Genomic DNA, 25,629 nt, shown 5'->3' with positions numbered 1-25,629 from the left:
AATCAGCTGATGCCCAGAAACATGAGGTTTGAGCATTCATTTGCCTTAACTTGTATAGATACATATGGTATTACAAAAAGTTAACGGGTTGAAAAGGATCCAGCTTCAGTGTTTCTCTCCAGGGTCTCCAGCACACCCAGACTGTGCATTCAATTTCAGGTGGGTTTGAGAGTTGTGCCCCTAACTACCGTAGGGTCCTTTGAAAATCCCAACCTACAACCTTGTGATCTGTTTGCCCTCTAGTCTGTGCTGTGTGCATAGTAATGTAGCTCTTGTCTCCCCCCAGATTCCGGCTGTGCAACCTCAGGAAACCGGTATTTCATTTCTCCTTTCCTTCTCGTGGATCTGAGGTGCCATTTGAACTTAGCATCAACCACAGTGAAAGGAACTGGCACAAGAGGAGGCCAAGCCAACTTGCCCCTCCCACATGGCAGCAGGCCATTCACCTCCTTCGGACAATTGGAGTGACCTCACTCCTCGTGGTGTGGGCCTGAGAGCAGCCAAGTTCTCTGGTGCCGAAAGAGGTGTCTCACTCCTGGCCGGGGAGCAGCTTATAGATTATACTTGAGATGTGGAAAATCGACGTAAAGACGCCACTGGGCTGGGAACAAGTCGGGAAGAACTGAGATCTGGCAGCTTTTCCTAGCTCATTGTTGTGTAAGGGGAAGTGAGTCAGAATGCAGGGAGAGGGGCTGTTTTTCTAGCTAAATACAGTGATTAGTTTACATCCTGTGGTAAGGATGTTTAAAAAAACCAAAAAAAAAAAAAAAAAACAGGGAAAGGTCCCTCGTCCGCTGGGACTGCTCTCTCCCTCTGGCTCCAATGCCTGAGGCCTGGGCATTTCTCTTTGGGATTGAAGGGTCATCTTTTTCTCTGGTTCCTGGAGTCCTTTGCTCTAGTGCTCTGTCTCCTGCAGGACCAGCCAACACGGGGAAGCTATTAATAGGGACATTTGAGGTCAAAACTAGGGACATACCTGTTAACTCCATTGAAAGACACAGGGCCCATAAAGATTGCTGAAGGAGAGGGTTTAGAAAATGGTCAATGTTTGGCTCCGAACTAGGGCTGGTCTCTCTCCCATAGGGACAATCAGGACAATAATAATTAATACTACAAACCACCAATAGCTCTCAATGCATAGTTTATTATTAAAACCCCGACCCTGCTATGAACTCCATGCAGCAGGGAGATCACCCATGTGGAGCTGATTGCAGGGTCAGGCACTTAGACTATAAGCTGTTTGGAGCAGGGAGCTTGTCTCAGGGCCGCCCAGAGGATTCAGGGGGCCTGGGGCAAAGCGGGGGAGCTGCAGCGCTTGTACTCACCTGGTGGCGGTCCAGGTCTTCGGTGGCATTTTGGCGGCGGGGAGCCCTCCAGTCGTTCCGCATCTTCGGCAGCACTGAAGGGTCCCCTGCCGCCGAAATGCCGCCGAAGACCTGGACCGCCGCCGGGCCAGGGCTCGCAGGGCCCCTGCCGCTGAAGACCCGGACTGCCACCGGGCCAGGGCTCGCGGGGCCCCTGCGGGGCCTGGGGCCTAGGGCAAATTGCCCCACTTGCCCCCCCCCTCTGGGCGGCCCTGGTTTATCTGCAGCTGTAAAGCACACAGCAGGCTTTACTGCTACACAAATGACGATGTTTGGCTAGAACCCTGCAGGAAATGCTAGAACCCTTTCGATACCGGGAGGACAGGCTTTGTGGTAGTGTTTTCCCACTTGTCATTCTGGTCCTGGGGTTCTTGTTTCATACCACCTGGGTTTTGGCCTTTGTCTATGGGGAAAACACAGAACAACCAGACAAATTTAGTCACAAAGACCTTGACTTTGGATGAAAGGAACCCAAGTAACATTCTCAGTATGTTCTTCTGCGCGCGTCAGCTGTGAGCCCTGAGAACAAATTGGTGGCTGAACTGAAATGGTGTTTAGAAATTAAAAGGTGCAGAATTCAGAAAATAAAAGGGGTTGGTATTTCAAAGCTTCACACACCACATTTTTTACCACCCCTCGTAAGACGGACAGAGGCTTTTGCCGTGTTTACTTTTGACTTGTGGTTTAAAGGGTGAAATGAGACTCGGAGCCAGTGGTGAGCTGGAGCCAGTTCGCACCAGTTCGCAAGAACCAGTTGTTAAATTTAGAAGCCAGTGTAGAACCGGTTGTAAAGGGGCCGGCGGGTGGGCAAACTCCAGTCCGCAGGCCACATCCGGCCCCTGGGACCATCCTGTCTGGCCCGCCTGAGCTCCCAGCTGGGGAGGCTTCCCCAGCCTCCCCCCACTTCCCACCCCTCTTGCAGAGCCCCAGCGTGACGTGCCACGCCACCGGCGCCAGCGCCCTGGGCAGCTCTGCAGCTCCTACCACTTTGAGCAGCATGGTAAGGGGGCCGGGGCTGGAAGGAGGGGTTGGATAAGAGGTAGGGAGCTGTTGGAGGGGGCGGAGGTTCTGGGGGGGCGGTCAGGGGATGGGGAACGGGGGGGGTTGGGTAGGTGTGGGAGTTCCGGGGGTCTGTCGGGGTGGTGGAGGATAGGGTCGGGGCAGTCAGGAGACAGGGAGTGGGGCGAGTTGGGTAGGGAGTGAGGTCCTGGGGGGCAGTTAGGGTGACCAGACAGCAAGTGTAAAAAATCGGGACGGGGGTGGGGGGTAATAGGAGCCTATATAAGAAAAAGCCCCCAAAATCGGGACTGTCCCTATAAAATCGGGACATCTGGTCACCCTAGGGGCAGTTAGGGTGGGCGGTCTCGGGAGGGGGTGGTCAGGGGACAAGGAGCGGGGGGGGTTGATGGGTTGCAGGTTCTGAGGGGGGCAGTTGGGGCCAGGAAGTGGATTGGGGTCGGATGGGGGGAGAGACAGGCACGTGGGGCTTGTACTCACTGCACAGTTCTCTACCGAGTCTTCAGTGGCATTTCGGCGGCGGGGGGGGGTGTCTTCATTCACTCCGGGTGAAGGACCCGCCACTGAAATGCCGCTGAAAACCTGGAGCAAGTGAAGGCACACACACACACCCCCCCCCGCTTCCGAAGTGCCGCCGAGGACCCGGTAAGGAACCGGTTATTAGGATTTTTGGAGTTCATCACTGCTTGGAGCTATTGGGATGACACAATGGAAAGCAGTAGGCAAGGTCTACCCATTTCTCCCAAGGGTTAGTGCTTGCAACAAGAAAGCTAAGTAAGTTAAAAGAATCAGAAAGCAAACAGAAATCAGCCCAGTCCCTTGGCCCTGGGGATGGAGCCCTGACCTTCCCAAAGACATTGTCCTCACCACCTGTTCCCAAAACACTCATTCATTAGCTCTTCTGCTGACAGCCCTGCAAGGGGAGGGAAGATGCTGAGCTAGGTCCAGGTAATGTCCCTGCACCTGGGCTGTAGTCCACGAAAGCTTATGCTCTAATAAATTTGTTAGTCTCTAAGGTGCCACAAGTACTCCTGTTCTTTCTGCGGATACAGACTAACACGGCTGCTACTCTGAAACCAGTGATATGATGGTTTAGCATATGGCTTTGATTTGTAGAGCCCTGCTAGAATAACCTCTCTCCCTACGCACCGTCACATCAGTCCAGGTCAGCTGAGATGTTCCTGTTGAGAGTCCCTAGATATGAAGTCTCCACAACTGGGGAAAGGACGTGTTCAGTGGAGAACTTCTTCTCTGGCTTTCAATCAGAGATGGAAATTCCTTGGGAGATCTTACTGTGTTAAGTGTATGTATCGTTGTGGGCCAGGGGACCACAGCCCCCCAGGAAGTAAGAACAGAGGCGGGTGATTGGGTAAATTCACTTCGGTTATAGCACCTCTGAGAGGTACCACATTCTGGAGAGGCTTGTGTATACTGGTTCAGACCGGATTCTCTAGAGACCAGCAGGGGAAAAAAAAGGACTTTTGGATAAATAGCCTGAATTTAAATTGACTCGGGGCCTTTTTTCTGATCCAGCAAATGGACGGGACCTTCCATCCAAGGGATCCCAATCCTTCCTGGGAAGGGTTGGAAGGACTTGACCTGCTCATGGGGATGCTTGTTCTGAGCTAAGAGCTGTTCTGAGCTTGCGACCACAGAAAAAACCTTTGGTGGGATTTGAAGGCCTGATCACCTGCCATAGCCCTTTTTGGAGTTAGGGTGACCTCTGCATAGTGATTGGCAGGCATGTAGGTTCTTTTATTGTTTTATGTTTTCTCTGTAGTTCTTGCATCTTAATGATACCTGGGCTTTCTTAGAAAGGGCTGTGTGGGAACTTCTAACTGAGAGAGGTGATGACTGGGACCCAGAAGCCTGTAAATCGTGGGCCCTTGGTGGACTATAGAGGGGGAATAGAGGTGCAGTTGCCCTAAACTGTGAAACAAGGCTCTGCTGGCTTTCACAGCATAATGCGAAGCACATTTTTGGTTGAATACTTGACTATGATTCCAAGCTCCGCAGTGCTTAGAGGTGGTTGGTTGACGGAATGGCTGTTCTTGCTGTCCGTTGTTAGCATTCTGAATGAAGTTGTTATTTTGAAATAGAAATGGACCTGAGCAGCAGAAGACAGGTCCAGATCTGAACTGCTCCAAAAGCTTGGGGTTCTTTTGATCAGTCCCTTAACTTATTAATAAACAGTGCTCCCAGATGTGCTAGCCTAATAATGACCCATAACCCTGGAAAAAATCAGCCCCCGCTCACTGTTGATATTTTAGAAGAAGATTTCTTCAGCATACTCTGGAGGAGAGTTAGCCTATTAGCTTTTCACCTCTAGAAACCTGGAATACAATCCTTTGCTCAGGTCACACACGAAATGAGATTGGTAGGTCTCAGTCTAGTCCCGCTGTGAGCATATTGCAAAACTACCATGCATAATTTGGCAGAGTGGGAAGGCCTGGGACAGAAATAAGAGTTGGTGCTCCAGGTGATGTTGGAGAAGCACTGAGAGAGCTGAGTGGTGATGCTTATGCTATGCCTGGCTCGAGTAGCTGCTGTCAGTACCTCTCTTTGAGCACTAAATTCCCTGACAAATGTAGAAATAGGCCAACAGATCTGGGACTACCTGTGCTTATTTTCCCCAATATTGTTGCAGACTGAACCTACCCAGAGGGTACCACTTTAGAACAGAAAGAAGAACAGGAGTACTTGTGGCACCTTAGAGACTAACAAATTTATTAGAGCATAAGCTTTCGTGGACTACAGCCCACTTCTTCGGATGCATATAGAATGGAACATATAATGAGGAGATATATATACACACATACAGAGAGCATAAACAGGTGGGAGTTGTCTTACCAACTCTGAGAGGCCAATTAATTAAGAGAAAAAAAACTTTTGAAGTGATAATCAAGCTAGCCGAGTACAGACAGTGTGATAAGAAGTGTGAGAGTACTTACAAGGGGAGATAGAGTCAACGTTTGTAATGGCTCAGCCATTCCCAGTCCTTATTCAAACCGGAGTTGATTGTGTCTAGTTTGCATATCAATTCTAGCTCTGCAGTCTCTCTTTGGAGTCTGTTTTTGAAGTTTTTCTGTTGTAATATAGCCACCCGCAGGTCTGTCACTGAATGACCAGACAGGTTAAAGTGTTCTCCCACTGGTTTTTGAGTATTTTGATTCCTGATGTCAGATTTGTGTCCATTAATTCTTTTGCGTAGAAACTCTGAAACGTTAGAACAGCAGGATGCAAATGATCAGTGCAATCACGTATATGTGTTTCAACCATCAGTCCCTGCCGCGACATTTGAGATGCGTAAACTGAAACCTGTATTTTCTAGACAAAACCTATCCCTAGGAAGTCAGCCAAATCCTGGCAGTTTTAATACTTAGCCACCAGAGGGCATCAATCAACAATGCAGCCTTACGACTCTGTTCTGTATTGTCTATTGCCTGCAGAGAGCAGTAGCAGCAATAGTGCCCTGTATTCTCAAGGGATCAAGCAGAGAAAGGGTTTCATTAAATTTCCTCATGAGGAAGATGATGAAGCCTGAAAATATGCCCCAATTTAAAGAGCTATTTGCAGGTCAAAAGATGTGGAGGTTAGAGCATGTGCCAGATGATGCATTATATGAGGTCCTCCCTACCCCCCAAAACACCTTTATATCTAGTGATTTAAAGGCTTCCAACACCAGAATGAATTCCCTAGTCCTCTCCCATTGGGTTTGAAAAAGGAGCACTCGAGTCCAAAGCCTCAGCTTGTGAAATGATCAAAGGTTCTGTCACAGCAACAGTTTGTTGCTCCAGGGAATGGACACAGGACAGGTAGTTCAAATCCTCCCTCTGGCTAATACTTCCCGCTTGAGCATAAAGCAAGCCATTTACCACCTGTGCCAGCTGTAAGCCTGGGATAGCTCATACCTCCCTTGCCCATAGTTTATTCAGTGATTATCTGCAATGCAGTTTGAAGACTAAAAAAGAAAAGTGCCAGCTACTGGGTGAGTTCACTTATCAGCACCTAGACACAACCCATTGACCACTGAAGAGACTGGGTTTTCCCTGGCTCAGTAACTCACACCCAGAAGGATCCATCAAGGCACTGAGCATAGACCTGAGTTATCTGCTATATTACTTGCTAAATGCATTTTAAGGAACCCTTGTAAGTGCCATCCATTCCACAAGAACAAAATTGTGCATGAAAACAGAATAATTTGCTCTCTGGCTAGTGCTAATTTATGAATGAAGCCCAGCAGCATTTCACTCATTCGGGGTGGGGTTGGTTTTGTCATTGTTGTTGTCTTAGTTTTAGTTTTGGAGGATTTTTTTCGTCAAAATCGGACAATTTTAACGAATTCCCCCTGGGATACAGACCCTTGAATTTCTAGAGTTTGGAATTTTTCTGGGAATATTTTGGATGACCCCTCCCCCTCACCTATTAGTCTTTCCAATGTAAATGACATCTGGTCACTGAGATTAGCCCAGGGTGGTTTGCTGCTCTCACCTTTCTGCCAAGGAATTTGTACAATTTCCATGTAGCTTGATGAAGCTGTTTGTGTTTCCGTGTCTGGTGCTGGCAGAGCCATTCAGCCTTTTGCTCTACATTGTGGAAAGACAAAGTTTTATTCCCCAACTGCACCTTTGTCCCCGAGGAGCCCTTGGTGGGGCTTAGAAGGAACAGGCCGTTGAAGGCAAGGTCAGTGCAGGAGAATGAAACAGAGAAGACCTTTTCTGTAGCCGGGGAGGAGGGATCTGATAATGTGTTGGGAAACAAGGAAAACGTGAAGCCAAATCAGCAGGCAAATCAATTGCTTTTTGCTAGAGAGGTTTCGTTTGTCAGGCCCAGGGGAGCTACAGACAGTGCTAACAAACAGAACGGAAAGAGGACAGAGGTTGCAGTCTCCTAGGCACCAGCTTTTTATATATTTCCTCCTGCTCTTGTTTTTATCTTTTTTTTTTCCCCCTCAGAGACCAATTGGGAATGGGCCTATTTTCTGCAAGTCCAAATCCAGCCCAGGGCTGTAGGGATTGCAGGTGCCTGCCATCTAATGGGCAAGTGGTGGTCTAGATGAAATTAGCCACTGGGCCCTGGTTCATATTCTAGTCCATGTTTCATAACTCACCATCTCAGCTGTCACTAACTGTCCTTCTTGCTAGTAGTCACTAATCATTTCCAAGAGGGCAGGGATCCATATTGCAGACCCAGACCCATTGCAGATAGGCCCTTGTTGGGAGTTTCAGCAGAGAAGCCCAGGACAGAATAGCTATGGAGACTGAACTCCCCTCTTGCCCCCCATGTCAGGTGCCATCTCCTTTTGTATAGGTGGAAAGACACCTTCTAAGGATGGCTGGTGAGGTTCGGCCATGCCTACCAGATGAAGTGATATCCTCTCCACACTATTCTCCCTTTGTGCTCAAGGCATGCACCCTTGCAACCCAAAATGTGTCTTGAGACCGACCCTAGAGCTCTGTAGACAGCAGCTCTTCTAGGTGGGTCAGAAAGAACTGGCTAGTCCCATACAATGCTATTGTCTTGTGCATTGACTTTCACATAAACTGTCTCCTCAAAAGGCAATTGCATACAAATACAAAAGTATATCAGAGGGAGAACTTTGATGAAGCCTAGGCCAGGGAGAAAAGGCAAAAGAAGGACAAGATGGAGGGTCTGAGGTGAGACACAGGGAAGATGACAGAACCACACAGTACCTAGGTACCGTGGTGACTGGTTCATACCTGGGTATGTAGGTTCTTGTATTTATTTAGCAGTTCTAGGCTGTGGGAGGGAAGAGAGGGGAGGCTTGTGCTAGACAAGCCATGGAGAGAGAGGGACCAGGTCGGGGAAGGCAGATGCATGATGTCAAAAGAGACTTTTAAAACCTAGGAAGAGCACTTTGAACTCTTTCCCCAGTGGCTGTGGGGCCAGTGGGTGTGCTCGCCATAAAGCTGTGCTGAACTTCAGTTGGTGCTGCTGCTACATCTGTCACAGGCAGGGGGAGCCCTTGCTGAGACTCAGCCAGGTTTTCTCCTGGCTCATCTGTGTCTTTAAGGATTAATAAGGCAAGACAAAAATCTCCCTCCTAAAGCAAAACCCTCTAGATCACTCAGCCACACTCAGAGGTGCTTTCCCCACTGCATAAATCCTGGCTCTCGGGGGGGGAGGGAGGGAAGGAAGGGTTTAAGGGCTGCTTCTTACTTATTGCTCTTCTAAAGTGCTGTCTGGAAAATACCGAGAGAGACTAGTCCTCCATGGCCCTTGTGCCCCGTTCATTAGTTTAATTGAATTGTTCCAGTAACTCGGAGCTAAATAAAGAAGAGAGGTTAAGTGTAGCCCATACATCCAGGAAAAGGATGACGGAGTCGACTCCTGGTGGTGATTGTGCTGTTCAGCACAGCAGCAGGGAGATGGTCAGGAGCTGGCATGTCTCCTGTCACAGCTGTAGACATTCAGAGAGCCAGAGGGCGTCACCAACTGCTGGCACTTTGGGAGTTTGCCAGGGCCTTTTGGACGAGGTGTAAAGTGTTGGTCTTGCCCGCTTGTGGCCTATGATGATCAAATGGTACAGTCCATAAGAGCTGGGTTGTTGTTAACCCAGTACCATGGCAACGTTTGAGCCTGGATAACTACATATTTCTCACATAAATCCCCCTCTAGTGAAAGTTCAACTGGCTACTGGAGTCTTCACTTCCAGTCCTCACATATCCCTCCTTCTGCCAAGTGCACCCCAGAAATGGTTGCAATTCAGTTGGAGATTAAGCGATTCCTACATCATGTGTGCGAGAGAGTCAAATTCTGCCTCACTTACACATAGGCAAACCCACTGAATCAGAGGGGCTCCTCGTGTGTACGTGCAATTTGACAAGAACTTCAGGAACCGTTGGGTTGAAAGATGCTAAATGTCAGATCCTTAGCAGCTGCCGGAGAATCAGAGAATGGCACCATCATGCCAACCTATCGAATCAAACTGGGTATTACACCTTTGGGAGACGCTGAAATGAGCAACGAAGAACATTGTGAGCCCTAAAAGCTGCACTGAATATCAGTGATTGCTTATAATAAAGCACAAGGAAGGTCCCTGTATTCAAGTGTAGGTATGTGAACAGATCTGGTCCTATGCACATGTGAACAGTGAGGTCCTAGATGGTCCCCCCCTTTACTCACAGCATCCCCTGGGCAGCCAAAGCACAAGGGGGAGGGTTTCAGAGGCATGAAGGGCAGCAAGGTGCCCAACTTGCACTTAAAATCAATGGGAGCAGGGCACGTAACTCCCACTTGGGTCTTTGAACCTGTTCCTGCCCCCACTCCCCACCCCCGGTTGAGATCAGCAGCAATGGTTGAAGTTGTTCTGTTTTAGCTCTGCAGAAGCATGGGAGAGAGACAGCCTGCTGGGGAGGAGACCAGAGGAAAGAGGCAGAAGAAATAGGGGGTCTCTTAGGCAATTATTGTTGCTGTTCCCCTAAAGCATGTGAGAATGGCTCTGGTGGAAACTGGTATGAAACCTCTGGCTAGGCCTTGGGATGACCACATTTCACAGATGAGGTTATTTTGGCTCACACCTCTATATCCCAGCTGTGTGAATTTCACTGTACCCTCCCACCGCACTGGGGGACCCCTAATCTTACCTCTCAATCTATTTTCTGCTTGTAGTTCTGGTGTTTCTTCTGACCTTCTGAGACTTACAGCCAGGTTCTTGTGTTTCTTTCTGCAAGGCGACATTGCATTTTGTCATTGTCAACTGTGTTCACGAAATGGGGCCCCTGGAGGGCTGGATTCCTCCTGTGTAACATCAAGTGAAAAATAAGCAACAGCAGCAGGTGAACAAAGGAAGATCCCGTTTTCCGTGATGGGGTTTCAGGTGTCTTCTCTGGAAGCAGCTGGTACCAGTCACTGTTGGAAAGAGGATGCTGGACTACATGGGCCACTGGTCTGATCCAGTCTGGGTCTTCCAATGTTCTTGCAAATGACTTTAGTGATGAAGAATGAGGGAAGGAGAACAGACAAGCTAAGGGCCAAATTCAGACCCGGCCTAAGGAATTCCACTGACTTATTTGAAATTCCACCTGCTTACATAAGGTTAGATTTTGGCTCTATTTAAAAAGTTAGAATTTTGTCTAAATAGAAAGTTTTCTATGAGTCACCAGCAGCTCTTTGTAAAAGTGTCGAACTGCTGGATTTCAGAGCTGTTCTACAGGCCACCACCTATAGCTGCCAACCAGCCTTCAGTTCACAACAAAGCTTAGATTCACATGGAGCAGTTAAACAGTCATCATTGTATTTGCAACACCATAAGACTATGCTTTTGCTGTGTGTCATTGTTCAGTGACGTTGCATCAAGATGTGATAGCACAAGGTTGTGTGGCACACTGGTGCACAACAGGAGGGTGCAAAAGCTGGGTGATGGGACACTGCATCATGATGTGTCGACTTGGTCATTGGGTACTTCTCAGATGTTGCTTGGACAGCTTAGAGACATCCAAATGCATTATGTACCTCTGTGATGTTCTATCCTGAACCAAATCTGGCCTCTTATGAGGTGGGATGCCTGTGAGGGACAGGTGTCTGGTGACATCATCCAGCCATCATGTTTTAGGTCTTCCAGGAGGGACTTTTCCATCCTCACTGAGTCAAAGTCAAAGATAATTCTACTTGGTCATGCATGACCAACACACAGATGCAGCAGCTTTACTGGGTGATGGCTCACTTTATGAATCCAAGACCGTTAATAATCATCGGAAAACAATAAGTGTTACATTGATATGAAGAAGAAATGCTTTTCTGCCATGTCAAATCGTTGTGTGTCATGTCCTCAGTTTAATGGTGGAGACTTTAAATAGCACCTTGTTAGAATCCCATCACTCTGACTAATTTAGGACTTATTTCTCTTGTAAGTGGAGTCAAATCCCACTCCACGTGGGATCATTCAGTGTAGTGCTGTATTACATTAGCAAGCACAAAACTCTCTCATTATTAAAGAGGGACTCAATGGCTCTGTGCTTTCTCTGTCAGGGGAAACTCATGTAATAAATATGGGGTTGTCTTTCTCGGAGAAACTGTGTCGACTAGAAACAGCCCTTGGAGAGAAATTAATTGCCTGAAATGAGCCAAGTTGCATTTTCCTGCAAGACTTCTCTGTCGGCTGCATTGGCTTTGAGCGGTAACAAAGCTGATGGCAGCAATGACCTCTGATCTCAAGGGCCAGAGAATTCAAACGGTGGCCAGGGCATGCTTACTTAATTCAGACCTGTCGTCTACATGCCAGAGCCCCTTTGGAAGGAAGAAAGGCAGGGGGCTACTTTATGGGCAGCATCTTTGGGATTAAGGAATGCCAAAGGCCGGAAAGCATCAAACATGATTTAAAAAGTGATTAAGGCTGACTTTAAAAAACAGGACTCAGGCAAGCAAATCCTGTGAGATAAATAAAGGGATTTCACTGGTTGCTTTCCATGGTGGGAAAGAAAACAACAGACGCTGTGTCTATATTACACAGACCAGACTGAGTAGACACCATAGTTTGTGTGAATTATGATGATTTTATCCTGCTAGTTGATCTGAAATGAACTTAGTCCCACTGAAAGGTGCTGGATTGAGAGCATTGGAGACAGAAACCCTCCAGCTCCAGGATAGGGAGTGACACTATATGCATCCCGCATGGTGCCTGCGTGCCTCGGTGCTTGCTTGGCAGGACCGCCCCAAGAGAATGGGTCTAGTTGGGTTGCACTCATTGTAAGACAAGGCAGAATTTGGCCCATTGTTTTTGATCTAGCATCTTCTTCTTTTCTCAGCTGTTTGGGGTCTTGAGCACGACTCTATGGGCTAGATTCTGTGCTTTGCCTCCTGAGAAGCATAACACTGACAGCTCAGTTCAAGGGGAAAGGGACAAAGCTTTATGCTACCTTTACATTCTCCAGATTCTGGGCTGCTGCGGTGGCTGAAATAGCCCCTAGTGTAAATTAGAGCAGGCCCAGTTATGGGTTACACAGCAGCCCAGAATCCAGGCTCTCCTCCATCTCTTAGTATCAGCTTCAATTGATCTCTTTTAGGGCTTTCTGCTCCCAAAGAGGGGGGATTCAAGTCCCTGCTGCGAGAGCAGCCGTCACAAGGTGGTGCAGCTCTGAGCATCACCCTGGCTTCTTGGTGCCACACACAGCCCACACCCCACCCCACTTTTCCTGAGCGACAGTGTCTTCTCAAACTGTTCCTCCACCGGGAACATGCCCTGCCCCTGTGGAGGGGCGGGGCCTCTCTAGCCCAGTGTTGCTTGACTCCCAGCCCTGGTTTCGCTTGGGGCCTGTAGAGCCCATCCCAGGCAGGATGCTAAATATCCACTAACTTATAAATAAACCAACCCTTTTATAAACCTGTACAATGGAACGAGCACAGCCAGCTTCTCCCATTGATGTGCCTGTCAAATTTACTCCCTTATTTTCCCCAAACTAGGGAAATACACAATAAAGGTGCCAGAATATTACTTAGTATTCAGATTATAGGCCTGACTCACGGCACCACTACTGCAGTTTCATACCAGTTTAACTCCATTGACAAAACGATTAATGCAATAGGGAGCCAGGCCCATGGGCTGCATATCTCATTCAGCCAGATCTGTGAAACATGTTCTGGAAACAGTCAGGGTTGTGCTGATTTAGTGTGCTGGGAAACCGCTGTTCCATGCTTATGTGCTATTATGCAGACAGGGTGAGATCCCCAATTTATATTCTTGATTATATTATATATGTATATTAGAGAGCTGGCATCTTCATAGATTCACGGAAATTGGAGACCGTTAGGCTGTATCTCCATCCCTCTATTCTCCATGGCTCTGTTCACTTTAATTGTAAATGATGCGAGAGGCAGGGTTTCATTACTTCCCTTCAGAGGTTATTTCACAATTTAACAGATCTCACTCCAAGGAATCTTTCCTTTTTATAAACAGCCTCAATTTTCTTGTGCTCGTTTCCAGCCCATTTCTCATTATTATATCCAGAGCTGGCTCTAGGATTTTGACCGCCCCAAGCAAAAACAATTTTGGCCGCCCCCCCACGCCCTGTTTTTTTCTTACCCCACCTCCGGCCCTGCCTCAACTTCGCCCCTTCCCCAAATCCCTAGCCTTGCCTCCTCCCCCCAGGCTCTCAAGCCTAGGAGGGAGGGGGAGAAGCGGCAAGTGCGCTGCGGCCACTCGGAGTCTCCCCCTCCCTTCCAGGTTTGAGAGCTGGGAGGGAGGGGGAGCAGTGGCGCGTGAGCGGTGGCAGCAGCGGAGGTGAGCTAGGGCGGCCGGGGCACATTTTTAGGGGCGGCAGGGGCGGCATTCTGGCGCCGGCCATGCCGCCTCTAAAAATGTGCCGCCCCAAGCACCAGCTTGTTTTGCTGGTGCCTAGAGCTGGCCCTGATTATATCCCATCAAACACAATGTGGTCTTTTGTAATAACTCTGAGCTCTGTAGCCCTTCACAGACATCGTTCCACTCCCTCCTGAGTGTTACACCCTTTCTTGCTGGAATGAATCCTGCTTGTGCATTCATGTGGGAATCTCGTGTGATCTTAGCGTTAGGGAGGCAGAATACTTTCAGGTATGAAGAAAACTTTCCCAAGAAATGGCAGGCACTCACATGCCAATGCTTGTAACCACCTCCAGCTTTTCTAAGAAACATGCCTTTTCTGCTCTAGAGCTTTCTTGTTCAGCTGGAACATATGAGGTTTCATTAACTTTAACCAGGAATTTTCTGTTTGAATGGCTTCCCCTCCACCCAGTCCTCCTATTCAGAAGCAGCAACTTTTTTTCACCCTTTGCAAGCTTAGGAAAGAGAAATGGTTAACTTTGGCTTGATCTTTTTTTTTTTTTTCCTCCCTGCCCATGTCATAGAGAGATTTCTGTTGAAGAACTTCAAGATTTTCTCTTTCTTGGTATTTCATTTAAAGGGATACTGTCACTTAGTTTTAGCTCAAGTTGGAGAGGAGGAAGGGGGATGTGACAGAAAACACTATGAATCCAAATGCTCACAGGGTATTAAAAATAATAATTGAAAAGATGTTATTGGAAGACTCAAATGTTACCTCGCAGTATTGGAAATCCTAGCACAACAGCACTGTGCAAGGGCAGGAGAATCAGGAGATGAAATTAACCACACACAGGTGAAACTGACATCTGGTTTACTTGTGGTAGAGGGCTACAGAGCAAAAAGTGAACAAAAGCAGGTGTTCTGAAAAGGATAGCGGACTTCTGAGCTCATTCCTTTTTAATAATCTAACACACGATTAATAACACAGGCAAGGGTTTCTTCAACATGTATGCTTGTTATTGTAACATTGTCCGGTGCCATACTGTAGGTCATTTATGAATTAGCCTTTGCATAGTAATCACATTCTTTAGTGAAATATACATTGGATTGGCATGAAAGAGCTTGCATAGATCAAATTCTATATCACAGATCAAAAATCTGAAAGTGTTTAAGTGTCATCCAATAAAATGTACCTATACACACATGCTCACTCACTGTCTTTACCTGGGCCTGATTCTCCTCACAGTATATTTTTTACATTGATGATACAATTCCATTGGCTTCATTGGGGTTGCTTCTAATTTGCAATGTTATGATGAGATGAGAATGTGCCCATCTTCTAGAGGCTGATATTCCTTATTGAATATAGTAATCTGCTCCCAGGACAAAAGTTCACTTGGTTCTGAGCAGGAATTAAGTCCAATATTTGATTTTTTTTATAAATCTGAACCAGTGGAAAAGAATCCCTGGAATGCTTCTGAGGATTATGTAGTACAATGATATTATCCACTGCAATGGAGACAGCTGAAAACTGTTGTATGGAACTTTTGGTATTTAGAAGCTCAACGGGATGCTTGGTCCCGATGTTTGCATTTCAATACCCAGCATGCCCTTCCAGTTCCCCACTATCTCAGAGCAGCACTGGTGCCTGAACAGGGGCAGTGGAGCAGAAGGTAGGGGGATGCTGTTGTATTTGTGCAGTGAGCTCCTTTCTGCGGTGTGCTTAGCCAGAGGGGGACTGTGGAGGGTTCTCCCCACAAGTGCTTTGAGTCAGGGATTCTTTAGCAACGTCCCAGTGTAAAATCCAACATTGCAGCTGGCAGTGGAGGGTTTTTCAGATTGCAGGCATAATGCTGTTGTGTAGCGTTTTATAGCTGCCAACTGGGGTAAAAAGGAAAATCAATTACATATTGATTTGGAAGAAAACTGACTAGGCTTGCAACCTACTGTCAGTCTGATGACCGAAGAAACAGAGTCAGTAAGGAAAGATTTGTGAGAGAGGGAGTAAAGTATCTGGTCCAAATTCAATTCCTCGTGTAAACTCCACTGACTATAATGACCAGGAATGGACTGAGCCCATGGAATTTTTTAAAAATTTAGATGTATTGATGCCCTCTTTAAAGGCAGCACCTCTTCTTCATTTCCCTCTCGCTGTAATGTTCATCGTGGAGGGAGTACATCTAATCACTGCGTGGCTAGGACAAAGCCTGAGTCCTGAGCTTCATGCTTGTGAAACCCTCTGAAGAGTTTGTACAAGGTGACTCCAACCAAAGCTCTGCACCCAAGAGGAAAGAGGAATTCTTCCAGTAAAGGAGACAAAGAACGTCCCTGTGGCTTTCCAGGGTCTGGAAGAGCTGCTCCCTTTCCTGGCCTTGTCTTGAGATGGGCCAGCCGATGGTTACTATGACATTGAGTAGTAAGAGCAAAACTGACCATTAACAGGCTTTCTTGGGCTAAGCTACTGGGATAGGAATGCTAGGACCTGGGCTAAAGTGACCAGACATTGAACCCTGTGTAAAGCCTTTGCCTTAGCTGGATTTTGTGAGGCTAAATCAGTGCAGAATTTGGCTAATTGAGAATTGTGGGCCAGCTCCTAGTTTTGCTGTAGTCAATGGCAAAATTCAGAGTAACAGCCGTGTTAGTCTGTATCCGCAAAAAGAAGAACAGGAGTACTTGTGGCACCTTAGAGACTAACAAATTTATTAGAGCATAAGCTTTCGTGGACTACAGCCCACTTCTTTGGATGCACTACTTCTTCCACTCAACAGAGCTGGCCTACTCACACAGAGTTACCTTGAAGGAATCCAAGCTGCTCTTGCAGCTGATCTGTGGGCCATACTGCCAGCTGGGCTAGTACTGTACCAGGCACATCACTCTGTGATGCTGCAACTGTACTTTTCACAGAGACTTCTTCTGGTCCCCAAACCATGGGACAGATGTTCTGAGGCATGGATGAGCCTTGCCAGTCACGCAGATGGCTTCCAAGATAAGATGCCCCTATGAATTTTTCATGACACAGAGTATTTGATGAGCTGGTGCAGATACACAGGAGCCCAGAGCAGCCGTACATGAGTAGCCTGACTTTACCTCTTGCTATCAGAAAGAAAGGGAGATCATCTGCTAGGAATATTGCCCTGCATATCACCTGTTAGCTAAAGCAACTGTGTCCAAAACCAGAGTGGCAAATATGCTTTTCCCAATTCACTGCATATGAAATACCACATTTTAGCAGATGACCGTGTACTGTGCAACATCTAAATTGTGTTGCAAGTTCCCTGCATTCTCCAGCACCTTGGTGTGATAGGCTGGCAGGAGACTTATTTAAATTAAAAAGCAGAGGGTGGATGATCGAGATTGCCTGGGAGAAGCTGGAGAATTTGTCATCTGAGAAGGGGATGACTGGGAAGATGCTGGAGATAGTTTTGAACTGTCGGAAATGCACACTAACTGGATATTTCTGCCAAAGAGTCCAGCAGTGAAATAGTTAATAATATTGACATTTAAATGGTCCTTGTTTGGCTTCCAAGTTACCATGTGTGGAGGTGAAAGGAGCAGTTCACTCCTGTTAGAGCTATTGTTTCAGGCTTTGAGTAGACAAAGATGACTTCACTGCACCAGTTTAAGCACAGTTCACATTTTATGGCTAGAAATAGTATGTTCACTTATGCGCTTACTCATTTGATTTGTGGTTTCCAGTACATCAGAGCATCCCTGTTCCTATATATTCCCCATTGCAATGTTTTGCTCTAGGAGCATACAGCTTTTTCTTTTTTAAATGTAATTTTTTGGAATTACAATAGACCTTATGGACACAATAGTCTCACTCTGGAATTGATAAAGGGAGCCTGGCTTTCTCTTTCTCATACAGATATAGCCTCTGGCTGGGGCACTGTGCCTTCATAAACTCCTCGGCATTGTTGGAATGCATGCCGTGTAATTTCTCTCTGGGAGAATGAGGAGCACAGTCTCTATGACCTCTTTTTAAAAGTAAGGTCAAGATGAAGACCCATCATTTCGCAATCTCTGCTATTGCTGGGGAAGTGCGACATTGAATTTGCCAGCACAAAGTAAGAAAACTAGATATCTCTCAGAAATGTCTTTACATAGGCCAGGTTCTCAGGGGAATGTGCTTTGAATCTCAGATGGCTGCTTTGTGAAGTCTCACAGGTAGATTCTGGCCATTGAGCCAGTGTATTTGGTTCCAGGAGGATCACGCCAATATAGGGGACTCCCATGGTGGTGTAAAGCTGGCATAAAGGTTCCACATCCAATCCCCCTTCCCTGTTGCCAGTGTTACAGCTGTAGCTAGAGGAAAGGGAACAAGACCAGGCCCCCACTTTGCTGCTAAGCTCTGTTCAGCTACAATTCAGGCATGGGCAGCGGGTCACATAGGCTGAGGAAGGCTGTGCCTTCCCAAACAGCCAGGTGGGGCCCCACCCCTGCTTACCACTGCTTCCTGTGTGAAGCTCCAGTCTGCAGTGCTCTGGCTGGGGCTGGAAATACTGGGACAGTGCACCACCCACTTTTCCGGCACTCTGGAGCTGGAGAGGCTGCGGCCTCGTGCCACCCGCCTTCCCGGCACTCCGGGGCTGGGGCGGCGTGCTGCAAATCCTCCCAGAGTTCCTTTGGGGCTAGCCTGGGGTGGGACTGGGCTGGTGGCCACGGTGAAGGAGGCTCTGAGCTCTGGCGGTGGGGGTGGAAGGGGTGGGGTGGGGGGCTAGCCTCCCCCCAGCCAGTGGTTCATGCGCTGTCCATGATTCTAGCCCTTTGGGGCTATCATAGATTCATAGATTTTAAAGAAACCATTATGATTATGATCTATTCTGAACTTCTGCACAACACAGGCCACGGAATCTCACTCTAATTTCTGCATCAAACCTATAACTTCTGGTTGAACTAGATCATTTAGAAAATGATCCCATCCTGATTTAAAGCATTCAAATGATGGAGAACCCACCACAATGCTAGGTAAATTGTTCCAATGGCTAATTACCCTCACTGTACACGTGTGCCTTATTTCTAGTCTAGCTTCAGATTCCAACTAGGGGATGTTTTTTTCTGTTGGATTAAAAAGCCATCTGTCAGAAATCTCTTGCCCATGTAGGTGCTTGTAGATGCTTGGATAATGTAAATCGATTGAGCTTCTTAAATCTCTCACTTTCAGGCATGTATTCCAGACCTTAATTTATTGTTCCAATTCTTTTCTGATCCCTTTTCAGTTTTTCAGTATCCTGTTGGAAATGTGGACCCCAGAACTGGAGGCAGTCTTCCAGGTCTCGTCTACGCTACTGACCTATAGCCGATAACTATGTTGCTCAGGAGTGTGAACAATCCACACCCCTGAGTGACATAGTTATACTGACCGAACCCCCGGTGTAGACAGCGCTCCGTCAATGGGAGAGCTTCTCCCGTAGGTATAGCCACCGCCTCTTGGGGAGGTGGATTAACTACGCTGATGGGAGAGCTCTCTCCTGTTGGCGTAGGAGCACTACAGCAGCACAGCTGTGCCGCTGCAGCACTGTAAGTGTAGACCTGCCCCCAGTAATGGTCTCACTAGTGCCGTACACAGTGGTAATACCGCCTCCCCACTCATAAAGTTCTCCGGCTGCTCTCATTTCTCCCTGCCCTGCACGCAGCAGCTCCTCGATGGGGTGAGTGGGTTGTAAAGCTCAGCTTTACTCCACCTTTAAGTCCCCCGTCCCTGCTCCCTGTGCAGAGCTGACCCCCCCATCCCCATCCTTTTTCCTCAAGAGAAAGCTCCGGCAAGGATTGAAAGCATTTGTCTGTGGCTGGTGCTGAAGTTCAGTCAGGCACTTGAGTTCGGAGCTTATTGTTCATGACTCCACTTAGGTGCCCAAAGCAAAGGCAAAACAAACACGGCTCAGAAGGGGGTGGGGGTGGGGGGGCGGCACCAGTGGCTTGGAAAGGCTGCTGTGAAGTTGCATAGATCAGTGAACAACAGAACAAGTAGGCAGATAAAATAGGGCATTAAAAGGTCCATTATGCACTGTTGGGTACGATACACACAAAGGCTTTTCAGTCAAATAAAAATACACTGTAGCCAGTATGTGTGTGTATCTAAGGTTATTTATATATATATATATATTGCGTGTGAGTATGTGTGCACACGCACATGCAAGTGTGTGTAAATAAGAACCAATGAAATATTTCTTTCTTTTCTAGCCAGAGGAGCTACTGCCGCACTGGAATCCCCACGCCTCTCAACTGAGCCTCATGTTAGTTGTGTATGGATCTCTCTCCCAAACAACCTTAATGCCTTGCCCTTTTTACTGTCATCAATTATTCTGCCTCCAAATGGTGATTCATGAAATGGAGGCTTCAGAGAGGGTTATTCATGCTATGGAAATTGTGCAGATGAGTCACAAAAGCATTGCATAATTTATAATTTGGCCCAATTATCAGTCTTACTTTTAGAGAATCCCTGGATTCATGATATTGCAGGCCAGGTCTGAGGTGCTTTAGCAGAGTTTTGGGTGGGGTAAAGGAGAGCTAGGTTGGCATTAGCACAAGTGAAGCCTGAGGTTCATTGGCAGAGCCATATAGGGTGCTGCAGGTCAGGCTCCATTGCAGTGCATTGGCTAGGTTGTGTGGAGACCCAGAACTGAAATAATGCCAGGGACTATAGAGGATAAGTTGCATTGGCTGAGCCCTGAGTTTGGATAGCCTGCACTAAGCCGGGCTGAAGCCAGTATGAGTAGTCCATCACTTGGAAGAGCACAAAATTCGTTCACACAGAATACAAACATCATTCTGAGACTTGAGCAGTCTGTATAATATTGTAATGGACTACTCTTCTCTTCTCCATTACCAAGGGAGATAGTGGAATCCCTGTCACTGGAGATTTTTCAAGAACAGTGTCTACAAACACCTGCCAGGGATGGTTGAGATACACTTGGTCCTGCCTCAGTGCGGGGGGGTGGCTTAGATGACCACTACATTTCTGTGATTCTCAGATTAGCTGGGTTGCAGGTGGGTGTTTAGTTGGGTTGCAGGTGGGCGATTAGCTGGGTTGCAGGTGCAGGTTTGAGAGAGAGGCTGGGGGAATAGGAGTGAAAGAGAGTGTTCTTTTTGTGGGTGATGGGGAGGCAGGCACTGCTGTGTTAGGGCTCAGGCTGCATTGGGCGTCTGTTCAGTTTTGGACACTGTGATCTTGTCTCATTCCTTCAGAAATCTTTGATGTCACAATATGTTCCCTTAGGGGTCAAACATCACAATCCCTTTGGAAATCTCAGAATTAACATTTGACCAGCCAAAAAGTGTATCCAGAAATGTCTGCTCAAGAACGAGAAATGGCACCTTCAACAAGAGCCAGCATGTGACATATTGGCCAGACTTGCTATCTCTTTTGTACTTACATCACCGGAAGACCAGGAGGGTGTCCGAAGAAGCCATTTCTTGATCCCTGTCAAGTGCATATATACAGGGAGATATCACAGCTGGCTTTCGGGTTCTTAAAACAGCCCTCAGTCATAGAGCTGGGGAGACTGAACAAACCAGTTTTCTGTGGTTCTGTAGCTCCTTTGCACACAAGCTCAGATCTGAACCCCTCATGTCAGTTAAGTGTCCCTAATAGCAATCTTGAACCCTCTTCTGAACCGTCTGGTGCTGGCCAGTGTTGGAGATAGGATGTCACATTTCAGAATTCAGATCTGCTCTGGTAATTCCTCTGTGCTCTGTGTAATCTACTTCAGAACTTGAGTGGACATATGTCTTCATGAGGATGCTGGGAGGAACCCTTCAAGCAAGATTTTCTAGCCATTGAGTTTTACTTAAGTGAGGCAATAAGGAACACAATTTCAGGCTTAACCAGCATGATGCATGTTGCGTAAACCGAAGATGGGCTGAGGCATGGAATGAGTTTTGATAACTCCAAGACTTGAGGTAGATGCGTTGGATGTTTCCAAATGTTCAGGTGTGCGGAGTCAGAGATTTAGTTTGGGACCATCTCTCATTTAAAGCAGGTACCAATGAGGTCCAAGAGCTGGAAGCTGAAGCTAACACGCTCACACTAGAAGTGTGACACAAATTTGTAAGTCACGTTAATTAGCCATTGGAACAACTTAGCAAAGACATGGTGGACTTTCCATCACTTGCAGTCTTTAAAAACTGGGTGTCTTTCTACAATCTATGCTGTAGCCCAGCCAGAAGTTATGGGCTTACAGTTGTCAGTAGGTGAAATTCTGTGACCTGAGTTATGCAGGGGGCAGATTGGATAGTCCTATAGTCCCTTTTGGCCTTAACAGAGAAGAATCTACTTTTTACAAGACTGTTCATGTACCAGGACAATTAATCCCTTTACTCGCTCTCTCCCCTGGGTCAAAGCACAAATGGCATCCAATCTGTTCAGAAGAAAGGGCTCATTGGTGTCAGGACTTTTTGGGGGGACAAGGGAAGGGGAAGGTATCTGCTAGTATCCCCACATTTTCCCCTTTCTCTCTCTCTCTCTCCCGTAAGGCCTCATGTTGGTTTGACTTGCTCCTTTGGCTGAGGAAGCTTAGACTTGGCTCCAGAGCCCGTCAGCATCAATACTGTCCAAAAGGGACACGGTTCACTCCCAGAGAGCAGGTTGTGCTGTCTGTGGTGCTCCCAAGCTCCGGTATGGTCGTAGTACCAGGGATCCCCTACGCTCTGCTGCTGCTAGACCTTTGGGTTGTCCGTTCCCTGGGGGAGATCTCATTCCGCATGTGATGCAGACTGGAAAATTCTCCTTGGGGCCATTTCACATTACAGTGTTGGAAATTATACTGTTATGAGCGTGCGTGTTTGTACTGGTAGCCGGGCTGCTTAAACTAGGTCAATGGCTGAGCACACGCCGAAGGAGGTATGACAAAAGGGCGGGTGGGGCAAGTTTCTAAAACCCAGAATCCTCTCTCCTCTCCAGCTGTTGCTCGCTCAGACTCCTCGCCTGCTGATCTCCATGCTAATTCAAAGCTGGAATGAGCACCATAGGCGCACGGACGCTTCCTGGCATGTTGGAGGTGCCTGGTGGTGGGTATGACTTTGGGAGGGACAGAACACTCCCGGGTGTTGCACCTTTGTTACAGGGAGGTTGCCAAAAAGCTATCCAAGCGGCTCAGCCTCTGGCAGATGTCTTGCCTGAGCTGGGAGAGGAGGAAAAGGAAAAGATGCAAAGAAGTGTCAGTAGTGAAATGGCACCTTCAATCCTTTTATTGTTGTCACATGTTGCCTTAGCAGCATTTTTCCCCTCCTTTAGGCCTGTGGCTATTGGCTACCTCCCTGTACTCTCCCGTGAGTCTTATGCAATAGATCAAAGCATATCGATCTCAGAGACACTGCCTGGGTAAGCACCAGTCAAACAACACCAAAACCCTCCCTACTTAAGACTTAAGGAGTGCTAGGCATATCTTTGTTCCTCTTTGTTTGCTGCTTGCTTAAAGCGCTGTTGTCAAATTGAAAGAAATCATATACTTAAAGAAATGCAAATGGTCTTGCCACAGAGCAGGGATGATTTCAAATGAATTTTCAAAAATCTGATTGACTCTTCTGCGTATTTCCTCTTTGCCTTTCCTCAGCTTGGACAGTAAAATTAGATTGATCTATTTCACTTTTGTTTACAGGCATTTTCCTGTCTGCTGCTTGTGCGCTAACATCGTGCTGCGTTTGGGTTGCAAATAGAGCAGAGGAAAGTTTAATAAAAGTTTATAAAATAAATATGTGGATGGAAACATTTCTAGTTTGATTTTGAAAATTTGGTTTCCAGCCTCTATACCATGAATGAGCAGAAACTCTTCAGCTATGTGTATTTACCAGACCCTGACTTGATGGCATTTTATATAAATCATTCACATTTTGTACAGAGTGAATATTATCAGCCCAGGGTTTTTTTTGTATTGTGAAAGAAGCAAACACCCCTATTGTTAGCTGAACGAGCCCACTGGAGGAACAACTAACCAATCAGAAGTCTCCTTGGGTTTTTGAGAGGTGCATGGAGTTTAGGACATGGGGGACCTCTGGATGCTGTAGGGCTGCTGAATTCTGATCAAGAGCTAATGACTGATATACTCTCAGAAAAACATGTCAAAGAGAATCTAGAGCATGGGTTTGCTCCAATCACTGTGTTCAGCATGCTATTAACAGCTAGATACACGGCAATTCAGTGAGGTTAAGTTGCCCAAGGAAGTTACTACAAGGGATCGTTTCCTTGTTCTTCCACTCTGCACTTCCGGGGCCTGATTTTCTCTCCTACCTCTCGTCCCAGATACATCAATCCTCAGGGGCTAGACATCGGCTCTGGAAGTGCATAGTGGGGGTAAGTGTCCTGTTGAAACTGGAGGGGTGGAGGCGGAGAAGAGGGATTTTTAGTTCTGGGTGATGGAAACCGAGGGTGTGTGTGTGTGTGAGAGAGAGAGAGAGAGAGAGAGAGTGAGAGAGGAGCATGGGAGTTTCCTTAGTGGAGGTGGAGAAGGAAAACTTTTATTTGGGGGCTGGGGAAAGAGACAATACAGTTCCTTACTGTGTGTGAGAGCTCCTTAGTGGAGTTGACTGCGTGAGGCAAGTTCTTAGATGGGGAGAATGAGGAAGGGGGTTCCTGGAGGCAGGGGGTTGGGGAAGGGAGGTGGAGTCCATAGTGTGGGTGTGGGGAAGATGGATGGGAGGTTCTTTAATGGCCTGGAGAAGGGCTGGGTCCCTAGTGGGGTGGAGAACCTGTGCCAAAGCACAATGAAAGGCAGACTGCATAATACCTTTACCTTCCCCGAGGGGAAGGGCTGATGCTTTCCCTGCAAGGTGTGTGTTCAATGCATTTATTTCTGAGAGATTTTTCCAGTTTAATTTCCTACTTGCAGGCTGTAAAACCGCTCACACCCAAAGTGAATGAGCCAGTGAGCGTGGGACAGGTTCTCACACTGGGACTGCAAAGAGCATTCTCCTGAGTCAGAGACCCAAGTGGCTCTGGGCAAGTTTTCCATGCTCCAGAGTGTTCTTTTAGCACGTTTATCCCTGCAGTCATAGTTTGGTTAAAATGACAGAGGCTCTCACTCTTTGTGCTTCATGGCACAAATTGATCAACAGGTGGAATCAGGAATATAGGACTCCCCTCCCCCCACACCTTACCCACTCACCATTGCCAATCTGGCAAGGTGCATAATGGGTGAGGTTTTGTCTCTTTCTGAAGCCATTATCAGCCAGAGGAAGGACATTGGCCTAGATGAACTAATGGTCTGTTCTCCATACAGCAACCCCCGCATATAATTTAACAGCTCTCTTTAAGTAGAGTGCCTGGGGAATGTATTCATTCAGTAGGCTTCTTTCTTTAAAGGAGATGTTTATGCTCTGCTCCCTTGGTAAGATGGTTCTTATGGAACATTTTAAGCTATGGGTTGAGACATACATTTAAAATGGCATGTGATCTTGAGTGTAAGCAGATTGTCTGTGACTTTAATATTCACAAGCATGACAGGCTTGGTCTTGCGTCAGAGGAAACCTCCTTGCGAAGTTTCTCTGCAGTTGTGGAATGTGCTTTACTCCAGACGGGATCAGAGAAGGATCTTCTTGTCTCTAGCCCTCAGCTGGGGGGTGAGTGGAAGGGTTTGGCTCCATTTGTTATCAAAGGGAGAGCTAAAACTTGTTAGAATCCCACTCCCTGCCCGCACTCAGGGCTCTTGACCCCTCCTTCCAGCTCTCTCCTTGATGTGAAACAGGGCCATTCGCACCCAGAACACTCTCTTTGAACTCCCCTGAGCACCCACAAAGGTCCTACCTTCATCCCCATCTCCTGCTTGACCTCACACTGTCCCCATAAATGTCTCAACCGCTACCTCCCTCACCTCACACAAAGTAGTTGATTTCAGATCCATCCCGGGTCCATTCAGGACCCAATTCAGTGAAGTTTTTAAGCACATGCTTAATTTCAAGAACACATGTAACCCTCTTGACTCTGATGTTTAAAATTAGGCACATGCTTAAGTGCCTTGCTGAATCAGGGACTCAATTCCTCCTCGTTGACCCCAT

Source organism: Malaclemys terrapin, chromosome 9, assembly GCF_027887155.1.
Source record: "Malaclemys terrapin pileata isolate rMalTer1 chromosome 9, rMalTer1.hap1, whole genome shotgun sequence".
Classification (NCBI taxonomy): Eukaryota; Metazoa; Chordata; order Testudines; family Emydidae; genus Malaclemys; species Malaclemys terrapin.
The sequence above is the reverse complement of the archived record's forward strand: the minus strand, read 5'-3'. Positions refer to the sequence as shown.